Here is a 12,951-nt window from a genome sequence, read left to right as displayed (position 1 = left end):
ATACTAAAAAGAGTTCAAACACAGATACCCCACATAGCTGGACAATGTTGCTTCCAGAAGACATGAGTTATGAAATAAAAATTGCAGTGCCAAGAATGAGATGCCTCCCTATGTGTTATTGGTCACTAAGGCCCTGGAGGTCTCCAACACAACACAGCCTATTACTATTGCCCTTAGTGATCCATGATAACTACATAATAAGACCCTATTGCTGAAGATACTACACACTTCAGCTGCAGACATGGGGAAATCAATCTCAAAATGACCAAAAATACTTTCTGATGGCTAGCTTCCATTAGCACTAGAAGGTCCTGTGTCGGTTGCTAGTGAAGAAAGGTATCAATGATGTTACCCAGTGATTGACCTTAGATGCTGTAGTCCCTGCCTGCCAGGAACAATGTGCCCATTGGTGCAATAGTGTCATGACTGTTATAGGGCAATCGACCACTTTCTGATTGAGTCTGAGGACCTTTTCACAAAAAGGACATGGCTGGTACTGGTTACCTGGTCAAAAGCCTTATGAATGGTAAGACCATGGCCCATGGGATAACCTACTAGTGTTTTGTAAAATGGCCATGTTGTCAAACTTCCTTTTAAATATTTATGTATATACTTATAGACCAAGACATCTCTCAATTTGATCAGAGATGCCTCCTTTTGCAGTGGATCTCAGTTCGTGTACAGCCTCATAGCTGGACTGAGAATAAGAGCTGAGAAAAAGTGACGGTAACTGTCTGGCCCTAAATTGGACAATCTTCATCACCTCTCTCCTATATCTCACCCCTGCCAGGGCTTAGGAAACACTACAGAAGAGTAAGGGAAAAGAAGGTAAGAGTTAGAGGATGGGGAGAAATGCTCTGAAATGCTGTCTTCTAGATATGACATGGCCATTGCAGACATGAATCCTTGTAGCTAAGATTACCTGCACAATATCAAGGCAGTCAAATTCCAGCATGGATAAGGGAGGAAGGAGCTCATAAGGAGCTATTGGCAGCTGATAGAAGCTGCAAGAGAGACAGTATTTTTTCCTATAGGTATGACTGTTGCCCATGTATCAGTAGATGACCCCAAACCCATGTAGTTCAGGCAGCACTAATTAGATACACTGGGGTATATACATATTAAGAAAAGAAGACATGAAATTTGGAGTAGAAAGAGAAACAGACAGACAGACAGACAGACTGACAGACAGACAGACAAAGAGTTGAATGAAAATATGGGGTGAATATAATTATAATACAGTGCATACATATATAAAATTATCAAAGAACGGACTAATTCTACTTCGTAGAATATGCTACAAAGTTAAGTTTATTTAGGGGTATATATTAGTGCTGCTCTCAGCCTTGGTTATAGAAACTTCTGACTGCAATGAGCAACAGTTAATGCACAGACTCATAAATCGTAAAAGTGCTTACAAAGGGGCTATTGAGTGTTCATCCTTAAGTAAGGCATATATAGTGTGAAATACTATCTTCTTGACATGACGTGTCAACTGTGCTCATGATCACGCAATAGTGGCACAAGCAATGTTCATGGTCATGGGTGGGGAGCTCTTAAGGCTCAAACCCTTCCTGAGGAGCTATAAGCAGTGAATGGTTGCTGGGGAATAAGAAGTCATATTCCTCAGTGGTACAAACAGTGGTAAGCAGAGCTTACTCTGGTAAACACCTTCCCCAACATGTTCACACAAGCAATCAGTGGCACACCAAAAATAAACAAACAAAAATGATATGAATGTAGGAGAGGGACCTGGAAAGGAGAACTTAAGTGGGAGGGTGAGGAAGATTAGAGGGGATAATGGGTGGTGTGATAGACAATTGCTTACAAATCAGAGAGTATCAGTCATCATATACATGGAAGAGAGGCAACCAGTTGGACATGTGGTCTCTCATCTTTGGTTCATGTTGTTACTGGGTATAACAACATTGGCTACGTGTGTGATGTCTACCAGAGCTGTCTTCACCATGGTAGCCTCCTTTTTTGTGTACCAGGGGCCCCTACTGGCCACAGGTAACTTTGCAATCTGTAGGCTGTGCAGATTCTTCCATCCTTCTGAGAATCCTCAATTGTATCCTCCTAGATTGGCCAGTGAGCTGGTGGTGTCTCCCAAGAGTACTGGATGGACAGAAAGCAACCACAGCACTGAGGTGAGAATGTATGGAGGACTCATCGTCATAATTTCAAGGTTTCCTTGGTCACCTGGCTGGAGAAATGCTGCTCAGAGTTCTTGGACTCTATAGAGTGAATAAAAGATAGGTGGTCCCAGAAAATGCTCCATCTGGTTTCAGGTTCAGACCTGTCATTCTTTGTGGCTGCTCCATTAATGAAATATGGTCCTAGCCATGAAGGCATGGCTCGCTCTCTCCTTAATGAACTTCTCTACCTGAGTTCTATCTCCTGCTCCCTATTCCCTAAGAGGATATACTCTTCAACACTCCTTCCATAATTGCCTCTCTGAGCCTTGAGTTCATTCTATATATGTCCAAATTGAGGCTCCCCCAAAATCTGTCCATTTTCTGGTCTCAGAATTCTGGAGTAACTCAGGTTGTAACCAACAAATACTTTCTCCAAAAGGGCAACACATTGTTTCCTTCTGTGTCATATCAAGTAAGAAAACAGCATTTCTCTCTACTGCTAACCCATCCTTCAGAGGAACTATGGCTTCATCCACATCAGCAACTAAAGTTGAAGATTGTGGACTCTATGGGCTTGTGTTGAGCATGGGACCACTTGGTTATCAACTGGTTTACCTTTTTGGAAGCAAAATTTTAATTCCCTCCCTATGTCAGGGTACCACAAAGTTGAGGCTGTGTTTAGCTTACTTCTCTACATCCACTCTTTCCCAGTACCCTTCTATTTCCTCTGTGGGTTTCTAGAATTTTCCTACTACTTTTTTCTTTAAGAGAGAATTATATAAACATTAATTACATTGACAAAGAATTTCTTCTACCTACCAACTCATCTGATAATTACTGTAGTAATTTTCAAATAAATATTAAATGAATCAAATTATAATGAAAGGAAATATGATCCCTGAATGAAGGGCCTGAAAAAAGGTGCAAATACTTCTTTGTAACAAGCTTTTTTGTCTTCCATTATTTTTTTTTGTAGAAGAAATAATACAATCTATCCAAATATGTAAAGACGAGAGGGAGTTATTAAAACCACACCCAGGCATAATGACTCGTGCTGGTAATTCCAACATTTGGGATACTGAGACAGAGGGATGTTTGGGACCTATCTTGGCTTCATAGTGAGTTATAAACCAATATGGACTAGCCTGTGCGAATAATAATAATAATCCAAAAAATCTAAAACTCCAACAGTAACATTTTTATTTAATGGATTTAAATGTGAAATACCATACTTTTACCCTAAAGTTAAAAGCAAAGTAAGCAAACTTGAGCTCACCCCTAATACTCACTATGGTATTAGAAGCTCAAATCTGTGCAATCAGGCGGCAAAACAAACAAAAGGCAGACAGATAAATGAAGAAATGATTTTGTCCTCAGAAGAAAACAAGATAACTACCTGTTAAGAAAAGTCTCGCAAATCTACAACAAAAGCCTAGCTCTAATCACTGATTTCAGAAAGGTTGCAAGATTGAAGAGAAAGATACAGAAATCAATTCCATGTACATGTATTAGCAATGAACTTTTGAACACATAAGCTAAGTCATATCAACTTACAGTTGCTTAAATATTTTTTTAAAAAAAATGGTGTAGATCTAAATACATCCAGACATGTACAGGATTTGACTGTTGGAAACTTTAAAACACTAATGAAAGAATCAGAGAAACTCTAAAACTAAAAAAGAGACATTCTTTGTTTGTGAATTAGGAATGATGCCAATTCTTTAAAAATACTGACAAACAGACTTAGCACAATTTCTATAAAAATGCTAGCCAAATACTTGATATCCATCGACAAAATGTTCCTAACATTCATGGCACAGGAATTCAAGAAGCTCAAGAATTTGGGAAAAGACCCATAAAGTAGGATGAATCACTGTTCTCGGTTTCATCACACTTATATGACATAGAGAAGAAAGACAAACAAATATCTTAGCATCATCATGTACCATCATACATACACATAGTCCTAGAAACATGAAGGCTGAGACAGGAGGATGGCGGATTTGAGGACACACTGTACTGCGTAGCAAAATCGACTCAGGGAAAAACATAATATGGACAAATTGGCGAATAGAATTCTTCAAGGCCCTCAAAGAGATAAACACAATATAACTCGTTGGTTTTGGGTAAAGTGTAAAAGGATCAATTAAAGAAATAAACTCTCTCAACCAATGACGCTGCCAAAGAAGAGAACTCCACTGAAAGTTTGGTATTTTATATAAAAAATGAACTCAAACTTATAATGTAACAAAATGCATGACAGAAATCTATAAAACTCTTTGAAAGTATAGGCTGGGCAAAGTCTCTTTTGGACTTGAAGCCGAAAGTAAATTCCATGACACAAACGCTGTACATTGAACTCCAACACCAAGAACATTTAACCAACGGGAGATTCTAATAGGAGAATAAAAAGATGCTTCAGACTGAAAAGACCTGTGCAAACCACGCATCCCCAGAGTATGCAAAGGAAACAAAAGGACATACACAGACACTCCCACATTGGGACTATACTGCTGGCACGTGAGCCCCCGAAAGGAAGCTCAATATTCCACATCGTTGGCTACTAAAGAAATACAAACTAAACTCACAGCCGCGCACTCACTCCATACCTATCTGTAAGGCTAAAAATAAAACATACTGACAACCCTGGATGCTATCGAGGTTGTAGAAAACCTGGATCAAGTGTACATGACTGGTGGAAATACAAAATGGTAGAGTCATTCTGGAAAAGAGTTTGGCAGCTGCTTTTAAGAAGGAAAAAAAAGAAAAGAAAAACTAAACAGTCAACTACCATATGACCCTGTAATTGTACTCCTGGGCATTTATCCCAGAGAAATGAAAAACTTATGTTCACACAAAAAACTTATTCATCAATGTTTATAGCAGCTTTATTTGTGATCGCCATGAATTGGAAACAACCCAGATGCAATTCAAGGGGGGAAAGAAACATCTTTTTGACAAATGTGCTAGAATAAGTGGATGTCTCTGCAGAAAAATATTAAACCTGACCCATACTTCATAATAACCATGAAAATTAACTCAAGATGGTAAACGTAAGTTAAAACTCTAAAGGCCCCAGACAAAAACAATGGCAATGGTGTCATGAAATGTGGGATGTGCAAAAAAAAAATTAGGCAGAATGCAAAAGAGCACAAAAATAAATGTGTGTGTGCATGCGCGCGTGTGTGTATGTGTGTGGTGTGTGTAAAGGGGAGGCTGTCAATATTTTTTAAATCTTCTTTTCAAAATGTAAGTTTTATGAAGCTGAAAAAGTGCAGCACACCCTAAGAGAAAAGTATCAGAGACACAAGTGTAAACTTATCTTCTAATGTGTGAGACATGTCTACAGGAATGGTGCTCCACCCCTGCCGTCATTGCACATCGGAGATTGAAGCAGGTGGATCAGGAGTTTGAAAAGAGATCTAAATACACAATGAGACCCTGTTTCTGATCATCACCACACTCAAAAAGGAAGCCAAAGAGCTGTGGTATGAGACCAATACTACAAACTAGTATTTAAAACAACGGGGCAGACACCTCCCACCCAAGGGAAACACAGGAAAAGAAGCGCTATGTCGTTATTCACCTGATACGTGTGATTCAAACCACAGCAAGTTACTGTTCCATGCGTTATCTTTAATATTACAAAGATAATAGTACTAAATCGCTGGCTAGAAGATACCACAGCTGGGACTACCGTTAAGTGGGCAGGAAAAGTGCAAAACAGTACAACCCATTTTGAAAGCTGGCCACTCCGTGAGAGGGTAAATGTCTAGCTGCTTTTATGATGGAGCAATCTCACTCAAGAAGCTGTTACCCAAGAGAAGCTGAAGCATGAATTGACACAAACTGTGTCCCAATGCTTGTGGCACCTTCACTCCCAGTATCTCACAACTGGAAACTCCTCTGCTTTCTATGGTCTGTCGCATTCATACGCAGGGAAATGGACGACTGAATCATAGCACAGCGTGTGGGGTCTCAAAGGCACCATGCTGAACTAAGATCTCAATAGAAAGCAGGGCCCATCATTGCACTGATAGCATTCCAGTTATGAGAAACAGGATAGTTTTGGTGACAAAGTGCAGTCACTACCTCAATAAGTAGGAAAGCAGGAAATAGGTATGTGGAGGCTGAAGAATTCTCTGGAGGTGGGTTACTTAGAGATACCTTTTGGAATGGAGAGCTTCATTTCTATCTCAATGGAGAGGGTGTTCCCAAGTATATACATAAATCAAATTTAAATTATTTTTTTTTGGTTTTTCGAGACAGGGTTTCCCTGTAGTTTCTAGAGCCTGTCCTGGAACTAGCTCTTGTAGACCATGCTGGCCTCGAACTCAGAGATCTCAAATTTAATTTTTAAAATAAATTTATTTATTCATTTATTTTTCATCCCAACCACAGTTTCTCCACCCTTTTCTCCTCCCAGTTCCCCCACCTTTCTGATGCAACCCCCCAATCCACTCCTTCTCCATTTCTTTTCAGGAAAGGGCAGGTCTCCCATGGTTATAAACAACACATGGCATATCAAGTTGCAAGAAGACTAAGCGCCTCCCACATATAAAGGCTGGGCAAAGTGATCCAGTATGAGGAGTAGGGCCTGTAAAAGAGTCAGAGACAGCTCCTGTATCCTGTTAGCAGTCCCACATGGAGACCAAGCTACACAACTATAACATAAAAGCAGAGTGCCTAGGTCAGTCCCACAGTTTCCCTGGTTGTTGGTTTGTTCCCTGTGCACCTGTCAAGCTTTATTAAACTGAACACTTAACACTGGATTTACTTGAATATAAATTATACAGCCCTGGAGATACATCTAAGCTGGGAGACAAATACTTAGGATCTGCGGGCTTTGGGCCAAGTTCCCAGTATTCCAAATATGATTTCTCAATAAAAAGTGCTTTATTGCTCTGTTTTGGTAACAGGTGACATTATCTATATTTCTTCCCCTTATCTCCCCCGTTTGGCCATCATGGTGTCCCACAGCAGAGAGCAAACTGAGGAAACGAGTTGAAATGAGATTTCTTAGAGCCTCACAAAGTTCAGAGATGGACGTCTTGAGGCTTGCAGTGGCGTTTCTCTGGAACTATGTGTGTTACTCACTTCTTAACACCACCCTCTGTACAAATGGCCATTTTATTTTAGAATGTGGAACAGTGGAATAGAAAGCAAGTGGCCTGATTTAGTGAAGCCGCATTTTAGCCAATGTGAGAAGTTCTACGTTATCTGAGACAAGAGGAGAGCTAAGATAGAGATTTGTGAGAAGCAAAAATAACTCCAAACTGAACGACAGAACAAAATTCCAACCTCCTGCTCCAGCAGCTTATGACAGAGCCAGCAAGAGAAGGCTTAAGCAGTCACCACCTTTTCCCTTTGGGCTCCTAATTTTTACTCACCTTTGGGTGAAGGGCAATAATAGGCACAGAAAGAATATGAGAAAAAGCCAGTTGGTGGGATTCCCAGCATTCAGGAGGCAGAGACAGGCAAAGCTCTGTGAGTCTGAGGCCAGGCTGGCTACACAGAGAAACACTGTCTTCAAAAAAAAAAAAAAAAAAAAAAAAAAGAGGAACAATTTCCAGGTTTGAGGCAACTTGAAATACTAAGCACCCTAAAATATGTCGATAGATATCCCAGAGATATGGCTTCATTCCCTCTTCTGCTCTATCATAATCTGACTACACATGTGCAAATGATGCCTTATAACTAAAAAGATTTTTTTTTTTACAAAAGCTACTGAACTGCCATCAGCCAAGGTGAACTTGCAACCTTATCTATTCACTGGTTTAACAAATGCATTGCTAGTGCCCTGACCCCACAAACCCAGGACTCAATGCTCACTTAAAGCTGACTGCTAGGGTGCTGTAATGAGAAGAAATGTGTAGCTGACTTCAGAAGAAAGAAGCCAGCTCAGAGCCTTCATGAAATCTACGCGACACTGTGGTTCTTTTAGAAATCCTAAAGCACATGGGCACAAACCAAACGAGTAATGGGTTTTGCTCTCTGAGGCCATACTACTCTTGATTAATCCCCTTGGACCTTTGCTTCCAATAGATGTGCAGAGGAAACAAAACAGACCACAGGATGATCCCTAGGGGAGCAACGGAGTGATGCTGGAATGATAGCAAGCATTAGTATTCTACCTCTGGGTTGGGAAGGACACATACTGTGGTGTAAGAGTTCATCGCTGCTTCTGCACATATGGCTCTGAGCTGTCCCTGATAGGCTGCAGTGTCCATTATTCATGTCCCCTGCACTCCTCAGTTAAAGGTCAGCTTGGGAAAAGCGATGACCTGCTTCCCAGCCAGCACCCACTGACTGTTTCTTCGGCTTCTTCCTCCTTTGTCATCAATAGACCGGCTGTCGGCCAGGTGCCTGGAAAGACTTCCCAAAGATGTATAAATCACTGGGTATCATGTGCATGTCAGCACAGCTACTTCTGGGCTTGAAGGACAATCAATAATGTGTTTTTAATAAATATGTTATACAAAAGAGTGAGCTCTTCCTATGAAATATGAGCCATGCATTGAGGCCCCAGGTGCCTATTCTCAGAAGCATCAACCTGGGTAGATGACAAAGAACCTGCCGTGGGTCTGCCAGGAGCTCTGGGGCTGTGTTACACAAATACTGCTCTCGTGGACTTGGTCTGTTAGCCGTGCAAAGGATTATTGAGAAATAAGGTAGTGAAACAAGCAAGCCAAGTTTCCCCTTGAGCTTGCATTCTCCTTCAAGGTCATTCTCCTCCCCTTGGCCTTCCAAACCACCACATGCATCCTGAATCCTGAGGGAAAAAAATGCTTCACCAGTGTTCAGGAAGCAAAGGTGGTTCTTTTGGACCAATACCCCAGGAATTGAGATTCTGTTTATTCTTCAGAGATGGTGGAAGAGTTGGTGGTGGAATCCTCCATCCCAGAACCATTGGCAATCCCTGAGCCAAGTGAGTCCTCACTGCTGGCTGCAGCATAAAAGAACTCCATGCCCCACATACCACATTTGACTAACTTTTCAAATGCATAGTAAGATATATTGACTAGTTATAGCTAAACTCCTAGGAAGCAGAGCCAAGATTCATTAAGTCCTAAGCAAAGTTTTCTAAAATTCACATCCTGAAAATATGAAAATAGCAAGGTTCCAGAAACACCTTATCTATTTGCTGTAAAGTATAATGTGTAAATGAGATGGGACTAGTGGATAGTCATTGGGATGAGCAAACTACAAAGGAACAATGGATGGAATAACGTACAGAGCAGCACAGTAAACAGAAGATAGATCTGAATTCCTGCTCCACTCAGTGACCTTAAACAAGGAGGCTCTCAGTGTCAAGATTCACAGCTACAAAGTACATTCCTCAAGGCTTGTAAGTAGCAGGGATTACTCTGTTACAATGTCATACCAAACCCTCTGTCAGACAGATATCTTTATAAAACTCGGAACTACACTTAGATACAAGAGAGAAAAACCTATGGCACACAGGTTAGTATTCCCTGCTGAGACTCTGAAGGAAATGAGGGAACAACCAGTCATCAGTGGGCAGAATGCCCAGAAAGTCAAGGCCTGTGCAGGACAGGAGCTGGGGACACAGTTACAGTTAGCAAGGGCAATGAGGCTAAGCATGATCACAGAGTGACAGAAACAGTCAGATACCATTCGGTCCTGCCGCTTTCTCTACTACGGGCCTCACTTTCCACTAAGTACCAGAGAATAGAGTCAGGGAGAGAGCAAAGCTATTCTGACTCCAGTGTCTACACAACAGCTTGTGTTCAATAAAGACAATCGGAATGACTGTTAGGAAACCACGTGACAAAAGGGGGGCTTACGTACATTATATCATGTCTTCATTTTTCCATTGGAATAGGTAAACCAGGGACATCTATCCCTAACAATCTTTGTTCTTGTAATTAAGGGAGAACTGAGAATCTATCCATGGAATGACTCTAGTCATTTGAAAGGAATGTGCAATCATCTAGGACTTTTGTTCAGAGAATAGCAATAGTGATGTCTGCTCATCAACCACGCACTCAAAGAAGCTGTAAGATCCTTACAGGGAGCATCTTCTCAGTAGGAGCACTGTCTCTATACTGCGAGAAGGCAGATGTCTATAATATGACTTAAGCATCTTTATTTGTCAGATATAAAATATGTACATACACAGTTCAGTTCAACACCTCTTTGGAACAAACACTACCCAATGTTCATACGAGTCATGTCCGGTTTCCCAGAAATATCCTATGCACTGACTATGAGATCTGCTATTACTATAAGAACTGAACAATGGAACATTCCAATATAGTGGATAAAGGGGCAAAGAAAAACCCTCACCGGAAACGGAAATAAAGCACTTTTCATTTTTCTTTTTTTCACTAAATTTTTGATATGTTATATACAGAGAAAGAAATACAGCATAGTTGAGAAGTTCTCCCTGTACTTCCTCTTGGACATGTGACTTTTTGGATAGTCAGCCCTATCAATTCAATAATGAGAACAGTGGTGCTGGTCCAAACAAGTACCAGCATCTCCACTGATATTTTATTGCATGATTCAGTTGATTTAATAATAGAAGACAAATTACAGCTCCTTAATTGACCTAAGTTTACTTTTTAAAGGAAGTAATTAAATCTCAAAGATCCCTAGGCTTTTCTCTAGACAGTTCTTCAAGTTTGTGTTTAACTTTCTAAGATCGTACAATAGGGACCCGAGATTTAATTTCAAAATAGCTGAATACATGTTCAGGGAGATAATTGGTGGTATAGTTTTATCTCCCCTGGGAAGGCTTTTTACAATGACTGATTTTACAATGGAAGATGATTTCTACTCATGTGTTTATTTACTTCTGCATTGCAGGAACCAGAATCCAGGGCCCTCCACACACAGGACAATTGCTCTACTATATTGAGCTACACCCTTAGCCCTAATTGTTGCTATTGTCTTTCAGATATAATGAATGTCATTTGGCACCTGGAAAACAAGACTACTTACAAAGTTGGCTAAATGTGCATTGGAAAGTAGCTTGCTTATATGACAAAAATATCAGGGCTTAGAGAAATATCATCTGACATAGTGCTTGCTTTGGGAATGAATGTAAAGGATCTGAGTTCATGTCACCAGAATTCATCTAAATCCTGGCCTAATAGCACATTCCAATACTCCTACCAAGACATTAAAAACTGAGATCTACTCAGTGGTAAACAATAGAGATCCCACTTCACATATTATAAAAAAAAATTATTGACACCCGAGGTTGTTATCTGACCTCCACAAACACATATCATGGCAATGGTCATACCTAAACACACACACACACTAGAAAAAAGATAGAAAATACCACTAAAAAAATAAAGACTTAGTGAAGCCAGCTATTAATTCATAGAATCCTGGTTTGATTAGACTGACTGGAATTTTAAAGATCTTCAGGTCAGTCACTAATATGATGGCCAACTTGGGAAATTTTAATGAGGACATAATTGAGAAATTACCATTTGCTTGTGGAGTCTAGAAGAACATTCTTGTTGCTGCTCTCCTTCTTTGGGATTCTCTAGGGTTCCAAGTTTCAGTCCCACCCTATTATTGCAAAAGCCAAAACCTCAAGCCACCCTTAATTCATCTCTTCCTTGCATACCTACATATACTCCTTTGGGAAACGCATCAGCTCTACCTCCAAAACACATCTCAAGATGGACCACATTCCCCTTGTCCAAATCCAAATGACAATTCCTCTAGACTAGATTACAGATGTCTGGCGTTTAACAGATGTTTAATATTGGCCAAGTATAGCATGAACGAAATCCTAATTGGTCCCATTTGCCAGTCTTTCTACGCCCTTCCCCTGCCTTCAGACTGCCTTCTGTAAACAGTCTGATTTTGTCAATATAAAACAGGGAATGTCTCTTTTTCTTCTGCTGAGTTTTCAATTCACTCTCATCAAATTTGGAGTAAGATGTCAAATCTAATCCTCTTGTCTATGAAGCCTTCCATCCCCTCCATTCTTCCTCAATCATCCCAAGCATTCTACCTCAACATAGACTTTTTTTTCTCTTCTTCACAAAGAACATCATTTTCTTCTTCTGTTATAGTCTGGATGTGGCTGATTCCCAAAGGTTCATGTGTTAAAACCTTGGTTTCCAGGATGACATTATTGTGAGATACTGTAGACCTTTAGGAGGTGGGGTCTAGTATAAAGGGCTTAAATCATTAGGTATTTTCTTCTGAATAGATATGTGGATTCATTACCAGGATTTAGCAATTTTTCCACCATGTATGTTCCCTATCATTGACATCCTGCTCCCCAACCAAATGCATTGAGTCTTCCTGATCTTGAAATAGGAGCTCCAAAATTGTAAGTCAAATAAGCTTTTAGTAATTTGTTCAACTCATTTATACTTCCTAGTGGTATCCTAATAGTAACACAAAGCTAGCTAGTACACCACCATTATTACTCTTTCTTCTAGCTCTAATCACTATCCTGATCAGATAAACAGACCTATGTTACACATCAATCCTTTTGCCATCTTGATCCTGTCCCCATCAGCCGCATCTTTCTTATTACAAAAACCCAGCTGTCTTCTTCCTTAGTTATTCTCCCAGAATATTTGATACTGTGTACCCTTCTTTGTTTGAAACACCCACTTCCTTTCTTCCCTGAAAGTAGTCATATTATTTTCCTCCTAAATGTGATGGGAGTAAAATAATATAATAATAATAAGTGACCCTCCAAGATGGGTCCTTTCCCCTGCACAGTGCCAAAGGTTGTGGTTCTTTATTCAGTGATCTGATTCATGCCAATCCTTGAATCTAGACTTCTCTTCTAAATTTCAAAATCATTATC

General features: G+C 40.1%; 1 protein-coding gene across 2 annotated transcripts in view; it reads right to left on the bottom strand.

Moving 5' to 3' along the window:
• Nucleotides 1-12,951, bottom strand: part of Nrg1 (neuregulin 1) — a 1,000,950-nt gene that overhangs the window by 874,855 nt on the left and 113,144 nt on the right. The window lies entirely within an intron of this gene.

The sequence above is a fragment of the Arvicola amphibius genome, chromosome 4 (assembly GCF_903992535.2).
Source record: "Arvicola amphibius chromosome 4, mArvAmp1.2, whole genome shotgun sequence".
NCBI lineage: Eukaryota > Metazoa > Chordata > Mammalia > Rodentia > Cricetidae > Arvicola > Arvicola amphibius.
Note: the sequence above shows the minus strand (reverse complement) of the source record. Positions and strands in the feature narration are given on the sequence as shown.